This window comes from Neolamprologus multifasciatus, chromosome 16 (genome assembly GCF_963576455.1).
Source record: "Neolamprologus multifasciatus chromosome 16, fNeoMul1.2, whole genome shotgun sequence".
NCBI classification, from domain to species: Eukaryota; Metazoa; Chordata; class Actinopteri; order Cichliformes; family Cichlidae; genus Neolamprologus; species Neolamprologus multifasciatus.
Genome location: NC_140454.1, coordinates 20,414,422 through 20,422,863, shown reverse-complemented (window position 1 = coordinate 20,422,863; position 8,442 = coordinate 20,414,422).

Below are 8,442 nucleotides of genomic sequence, written 5' to 3'. Positions count from 1 at the left end.
TCACTTTTGATTCTGGTATAAATTAGTCTTCAGTAATTTCAAGTGTCGTATTTAAAGGGGGAAATCAATCCATCTTTTTTGACCTCAGTGTAATTTAAATAAACATGCAACCAGCCCTCCCAGAGATGTAATCTCTACCGCATGTTCCTGGTCTGCTTCGGGGGCTCCATTATGCTTAATTTCTGCTACCGTGGTAGTGTCCATTTGGAGAAGTATTCGCCTACGGAAAGGGGTTTTCAGCCACCACAAAAATGCTCCTCTGCAGTTCTCCAAAGTCCCAGCAAGCATAAAAAAATACAAAAATACAAAATGGATAAACAGTGGCTGCAGTGGATACTTTTCATTGTTTAACACTTGGTTTCAGAACTTAACTCTCCTCCCAGGTTACCTGATGCATAAACAGCAGCAAAGCAGGAGTAGCCCACAGACTGGTTGTACCACATATTTTTGATATTTTAGCCCATCTGGCAACAGACATTTTCTGCAGGTTGATGGTCAGTATGAAGCTGCAGATGGACTGCATTGATACTTTCCTGTCTGGTAGCAACTTTTTCCAGCAGATCATCCAGCTGAGCATTGGACAGTCACACCAGCAGGTGGTTTTCCTCACTTCCAGGAGGGCCATTGCTGTGCAGATTGAGGTACGTCCTTTTTTGTGTGCGACGTAACCAGGTCATGTCTAAGCTCTCAAAGGTACAGTAGATCCAGCAACATCTCCAACATTCTGATAACCCTGAGCTTGGGAAGGTCCCCATTCAGATGATGAAAGCAGCAATGGCATCTGAGTATTTCTTTAATGAAAGAGTGCACCTACATCTCCTGGATACTATGTGTTCCTTTAGTTTGTACTTTAATTTAAGACTAATTGTACACATTAGGTGAATAAATAGTTCCATTTATTAACACTGCAAAGGTTGAATTGGGTATTTTCACACAGATCTTGTGGAACACCAAAACTATGTATTTTTAAAAGGTACTAATCAAAACAAAAATAGAAAACAAGAAGCCTGCCCTTCTTTGAGGTAAGAAGGGCAGGCTTTGGTATAAAATCAAATCAATCCACCTAACTGTCACCAGCTTCTGATTGGAAAACACAATGCTTTTGGGAGAAAGTGTTATGCTACAGCCGCTGTACAGATATGCCTTTATAGGCTGCTTAAACAGCTTTCTTTCATGGTCTGGATTTCAGTTGGGTTAGGCTAGCAGCTGTTTTCTATTAGTTGCGCATGGTATTCTTTACCAGTATCTCATCAAAATGCAAATTTGCAGAAATGAGAGACATACTGTGGTGGAGTATATTGAAAAAGGTCCCCAGGGCCTGAAGTCACTGAAGTGATCCTGAATCCATGATATCACTGTCCTTTTAATGAAGGCATCTATATTGATAAATGTAATGTGCGGTAAATATTCCTTAATGAGACCAACCAAAGGTCACCGGTAATGTAGAGAGGCTCGCCAGGCCAACAGAAGTCAATGGTTCAGCAGTAAAAGAAACAGAGAGAGAGATCTGATTCAGCAGTCTACTCAGGGCACTGGAGGGGGGTGGGGTGGAGAGTCAACTGAATTACCACTTTTTATGAAACGGTGAAAAGAAAGGTTAATGCAGCTTCCTCCGTGTGTAGCACAAAAAAAAACAAAACAAAAAAAACCTAAATTAACTCTGTATCTTCAACTCCATTATTTATAAGAAAACTATTCTGAATTTATTTATACCAATCTATCAGTTAAAGACGGCTAGGGTAGGGTAACAGTTGTCCAGAGTGCATGTCACACCATTAGCCGTGGTGCAGCCTAGACTGCACATGCAGATTCACTCAAACAGGCTCAAACTTGCATACGAGCAAAGATTAAAAGATCACATACAAACCTTTATACGCACAGATAGACAAGCTCAAACTCTCTCTCTCTCTGACTCTTTCTCTCTCATACACACGCAGAGACACACACTCACACTCACTCTGGGTATTTCCAAGGGAAATAAGAGAGTGAGGTTATTTTAGGACATTGTGCTACTTGGCTACTTGTTATCGTTCTTCCCTGAACTCATGAAAACAGTCTGTACCAGCAAACAAGGGGAATATAAGAAAAAGTGTTTTGCCCTCACAAATTCTAACAATAATTACAGCCTCACAACTCGACCTGTGAAAGCCAGAGACACGTTTGTCCTCACTTCCCCCTCGGCGTTAGACTCTTGACAAGTGGCACTGCACAAATCAGGGTTGCATGGAGTTTTAGCAGCTCCAGGAAGCTGTTAGTAACAGCTCTGTAACTTCCTGCCTGGATGCATGGCTTGGGTTGAGGTGGGGGTGCACAAACTCTCTTTGGTAGCAACAGAGTCATTTCCCCTGACTCTTAGCTATAAATTAGCCACAGGAAAAAAAAGAAAGAAAAGCTGACAATGCCTATGTGTGTTTGTCTTTAATTCAGGTGCTGGTAGGGGTGGCATTCCTGACAACTCCTATTAGTTATCCCAAAATGACTGAGTCACCCGCTCCGTAATGAAAAATTGAGGATGATCCTTTTTAGTGGCTAAGAATGACATCATACATTAGATCATACATTAAGATGTTTGAAATGTCTTCCCCACTCCTCAGTGACCCTCACCATATGGTACATATCTGTGTTTGACTTACAGCATTATAAAGGACTTGGATTATTACCCAGTTTGCAGCAGTGCCATTATTTGTCAGGTCCTTTGGTTAGGTGATCCTTTAGTTATCATAGAACATATCTGTTTATGTATGAAAGAGACAGATTAAGGACACAGTTGTTCAGCATTTATTGCATATTTTGTAGAGACCTGCATGCATTCACTGTACAATGCATGGCAATGCAATTGATGAATGAAGAATCCAGAATTGAAAGAAAAAAGTCACTGCAACTATTTCTCAGGGAAATATTCAGTGTTAAATCTAAAGTACTAATAGGTCATGATAGCTTAAAAACAATAGCATAAAAATGATAGCGTTTGCAAATAAATTATAGTTGAGTTGAAATTTTTTCTGGCGTGACCTTTTCCTTAGAAGCCACAATGAAGTGATGTAAAAGCATCATAAAGATATAATTATAAATACATGTCTCCTAAAGACCACACATCATCTCTTTATACGTGTCGTCACATAAAGAGTTTGTGTGTTCATTTCTGCCACATTTCCATATATATGCGAAGCTTTTCTTAATGCTTAAAAATTTCTAAGAGGAAGTAACTGCAAGTGAGGTTAAATCGTGGAGTTTGACCTTCATTTTGTTAATGTCAAATGTCCTGCAGTAGTAAGCGTGCAAAAGGAAGTTCTTTCATGCCTGATACTCATATAACCATTGGGCTGCTCCAGTGTGTGCATTCTGCTGCCAGGCAACTCTCAAAGCTATATTGTAAACATTGTGTGGTGCTGTTCAGTCTTTGCATTATACTATTGTCTATGGTTCCACTGCTGCACCTCATGCATTCACCTTGACAATAAAGTTTGATAATTAAAATTTAGGCTGGTGGAGTCTAAGAGACATTTACAATAATTATGTAACAATGAAAAATGAGAAGCAACAAATGAAATTTAGGGAAATTCAAAGACTTGGATACAGATGGCAGGTGCAGTTCTATCAAGATCACAGTAAGAGATTATTTTGCACATCAATTGCATGTCACCATAGCCTTTTCACTCTTTACACACTCATTGTTCTTTGTTTTATTAAACACTCTGGTGATCTCAGATACCAGTCCTACCAGCCATCCATGTGTTTGAGGATGTACAAATACACCTAAAAGCATGATTTTCACAGCTTTCATAATATGATAACTAGCAGAGTGAATACATGCTGTGTTTCCTCTTGCTCGTAGATATCCATCTGGAATCCAAGTCTCTGATAAAAATTTCATGAGCCTGAGTAATGAGGAGCACTAGAGGGCTCTTTATGTGAGCCGAGATGCCCACAGGTCAACAAGGGACTTTCCTAGCCATTCTAACCTCATATACCCTTTCATTTATTTAGTTTTGCTCCATGCACACTGACTCTTTGTACTATTATATGCTACAAGCTGTATGCTTCCCACCAGGATTCTTAATATTCAGTCGGTTTCTTTAATGTTTTCACTTCTGAAAATGAATCATACCGATTTGTGCCTTTGAAGATGTTATGAAAGGACATGCTATATTTATATCACAGCTGTAACATCAAAACCCAGCTTTTTCAATTCATGCAGATAGTTTTCAGGGATGTTCCACATGCCTCATCAGAGCCAAAAAATCCTTTGAAAACATACAGTACATGCAACTAAATACTGTGACCAGAAATCCCAGAAATTTGAGAATGTTTTCCCATGAAGAAAGTTATTCAAATATTCCCACTGCATCAATATCATTCACAGCTCCCTCTCACAAACCAAAGTGACTCTTCCTTTCCACATGACTATTGATTGTGGGTTTCCAGATTGCCTTATCTCAACCTGACAAATTAGAAATCAATGCACATGTCTGAGCACAGCCAACAATAAGTTATTGGCTCATCTTGACTGTTCAGGATCACTTATTTTAGGATAAAGTTAAATAAAAAGGTAAAAGTAATAGATAAAAGTAAAATATGATAATTGTTTGGGTTTACCACAGTGGTGTCAAAATCTATCATCCAAAGTAAAACAAAACTCCAGATCTAACAGATTGAGTGATATTTAAAGTTGGTAAAGTCTCTAAAATGAAAATATTCAGGGATGGCGGGACTTGCCCATAATGCAAACTGCATTTTGTTCAATGAGAGCTTTGCGGTCTTGCTCTGAAGTATACAGGAACAAGGAGAGAACTTCCTCTCACTATCAATCAGGAAATTCTATCAGCATACAGGAAAGTATTGTTGCAGCATTTCTGCATGGTGCCAATGTCTTCTATACTATACTGTGCAAAAGGACTCGAGCCTCCTGTCATTTCCTTATTTGCTCAAGAGCTTTGCTCTGTTCTATGGACCACAGTGTGTGCAGAAATAAGTACTGTGATTTTTACATAAATTAGATCACATTCCTAGGTTGGTCCAGGACGTTTAGGACATCTCATATTTTCAGCACTTGCAGTTTCATGTTAAATAGCAAGGACCCACCTGGAGTTAGAAGAGTACTGCCTGCAGAGTTTCATCATTGTTATTATTATTGTTATTTTAATGTTGTGGTTTTCTTGAAAGACAGGTTTTTTTTTTATTCTCTTCACCTCTTCTAGGACTTCTGAAATCTGATCTGTGTGTTTCTCCCCACCCCCCCTTTTCCCAACCTCCTGCATGCCAGAGTACTTAGCTCTGCCCTCAGTCTGGTCTCAAGTTTCTGCAGACCTACAGCAGATTGTTTATTTTGCTGGACATGGAGGAAACATGGATGGACCCTTCACTGGCTCAAGATTTACTATTAAGCCAGGCTCCCGTGTCATCTGTATTTAGAACAAGACTCCCTTTAACAGCAAGCTCTTTATCCTTTGCAAAAATGGCACATTACTAAGGACAATGGGATTGTCTGCTTGGGTAATGTAATGCTAGGGGATTACATCATTTGATACAACATAGCACTGGGTAGACAACAGTCTACTAATCCTGCTCGCTGAGGTCATTTATAATTCATTGAAGCACACATACCATCATCCTATTTTGGACAAAGGGCAGAAAAATCTATATACCCTAGTGATGGTGGAGAAGGACAAAACATTTCCCCGGAGATCATTTCTGCTAAAATTTACGAGGTTACGCTTCACCACTGACACCACAGTGTAAGTGCTGAGGTCAGGGTATTAGGTAAAAATAGCCTTGGGAAGGACATGCATTGTATGTCTGTATTAAATAGCTGCATGCAATTAAAATGGATTACAGATATGAAGGTAGCAACACTAGCATTTTCCTCTTTTACTTCTTTTAAAACTTTTCTATCAGTAGCTGTGGGTTTAGTGAAGTACGTGCAAATACTGTGGTCTCACCATCCAGGAAATGCATATCTTGTTGATGGAAATTCTTCCTGTGAAATTTGAAATAAATTATGGTGCACACGCCTTTCATCCTAGCCATCAGTAATGCACAGTGAAGCTCCTTTAGAGGCAATTATGATTTATGGGACACACAAGGGAGAGGGAAGAATGTGCATTTAGTACTTTGGAGGAACAGAGAAGCAAAGAGAGCAAATTGCAATGTGAAAGAGAACTGACTGCTCACGAACTACAGTTTTCTCACTTTAAGCGTGGTTTACTTTCACCCCCAGACAGGTCACGTAGAGTACAAATGCTTCATACTTAATTTCATTTTGTGATGTTTTTGGTATCATGTCCTGAGCAGCCAATCAAGTAATACAATTTCCTCAACGGGAATTATGAACAAAGAGTGAATTGAGGCCTGAACAGAAAGAGAAAATGGTACTTGAGGTGAATGATTGTGTGGTCAATGAAATGAGTCATATGCTTTTTTCAGTATTTCGTTGTAGCTACACTGCTTATCAGTATACCACAGTCTCAGTGAAAATTTTCTTTACCAGAACCACAAGACTAGGGTTATGTCAGATTACTACGAGTTCAAAGCAACCATGAAAAAAAATATGTGAAAACCAAAAAGACATGATGTTTTCCTAGAGGAAGTTGGTGCTATGAATTGAGGTCTTTTGTGGTCTGTAAGGCAACTCAGCAGGAGCAAAGGTGGAGGTTGGAATGTCAGTGAGGGTCAGAGAAGGTCACGGGGAAATGACCTTTTGGATGAGTCAGGAGTCCATTCACTGGAACCCCAGCTGTGATGGACAGGTCACGTGGAGGTCTCCACCAGTTCATACGCAGACATGCTCATACAGTCACCCTGCTTTGTCATTTGTAGACATTACAGACCAAGATGGAGAAAACTTTGACGGCTCATTTAGGACAAGATATACCTCCCTTTGTCAAATAACATATAACTTTTGAGTAAAACAGTTAGACCTATGGCAAAACTTGAGAGACCTAAGATAAAATATCTGAAGAGATACTTCAGTAGATTCAAAAAAGGTCAACCTGAGAACTGACTCCAGCCCAAACCACACTGTTCAACTAATAACAGACTGCTTAGTTTTATTGGCAAAAATTATATCAGAACCCCCCCCCCCAAATAAATAAAATAACATAAAATAAAATAAAATAAAATAAAATAAAATAAAATAAAATAAGTAAATAATTTAAAAAAAAAATGACCGGCTATGTTTTCTATCACTTTGGCCAATGAAATACACCCAAAATACAAGTAAGGCAAGATGAAAAGAGTCATTCTTCACTTTATGAAAACTAAAAGGAAATAAAAATTGTACAATTTTTAAGACCTCATGTGTGCTATTAGCATGACATTTTATGTGTACATATTATGGTTATCTTCAGTAGTGACAACAAACCTGTTTACTATTTTAAAAAGAGATTATTACTACTACTATTATTAGTAGTAGTATCACTATTAGAAAAGGAAACAAAATCTGCCTGTTCTGAACCAGTTTTCAAGGTAACGTTATAGGTGTTCCTTCCAAACGATAACAATACAAAGACTCAAAGCATACAAGTGCACCAGGCCAGATAGACAACACAATTAGCCTTATCTTTATATTAACTCATTAAAAATCAAAAAACAAACAGAAAAAAACAAGCAAACAAACAAACAAAAAAAATCTATCCGACTTCACTGGCACATATATTTCTGTATTCATCTTATTTATTCTCTCTCTTTTCCTGCTTCACCTTTCATTTGACAGAGGAAGGATGCGTGCCCGTGTCCGTGTGCGTCTTTGGGGAGAGTACCTGCGCATCACAGGCATATATAGTTTGTAGGCGACGAGTGCGTGACTTCTGAGAGCCCTGCTAACTAAATTGCTGTGTTTTTTTTTCATAGTATCGCTGCTTAAATGAATTGATCACTGTGGGCCACGGCGATAATCAGAACAACGGGAAATGCCTTGGTGCTCCCGGCGGACAGTTTACGGACTTGTATCCATTGGTATAGAAGAAAAACTGTACGTATACAGCTTCACTGGGTTACAAAATATACTGAACTTTCATCTCCCGAGAATTTTCACTTACTTTATATTAAAGTCAGAGTAAGAAATTAAGAGCGTCATCTCAGTAATTCACTCTCAGCTGCCATCTACTGGTTGTTCTTGTATTTGTTTGGCTTCGCTTTCCTTTGGCCAGTCTGGGAGCGTTTTGTCAAGGCTAGAAGTAATGTAGGTCAGAACTTTTACTCCAAAAATATGTCACTGCAGTCATATGCAGTTTACACAAAACAATAGGAAATGTTATAGGATGTACTTTCTTCAAACAGGAGGGACTTTAAGACAGCAGGAAGTACTATAAATAGTATAGCTACAGTCATATTTTGCTGAGAACCTACTTGAAAATATGTCATATATACATATTGAATTGAATTTGATAGTTTTAGTGACTGTTAAAATAGCAATGAGCTTGAAATTTGACTCCTGATTGAATA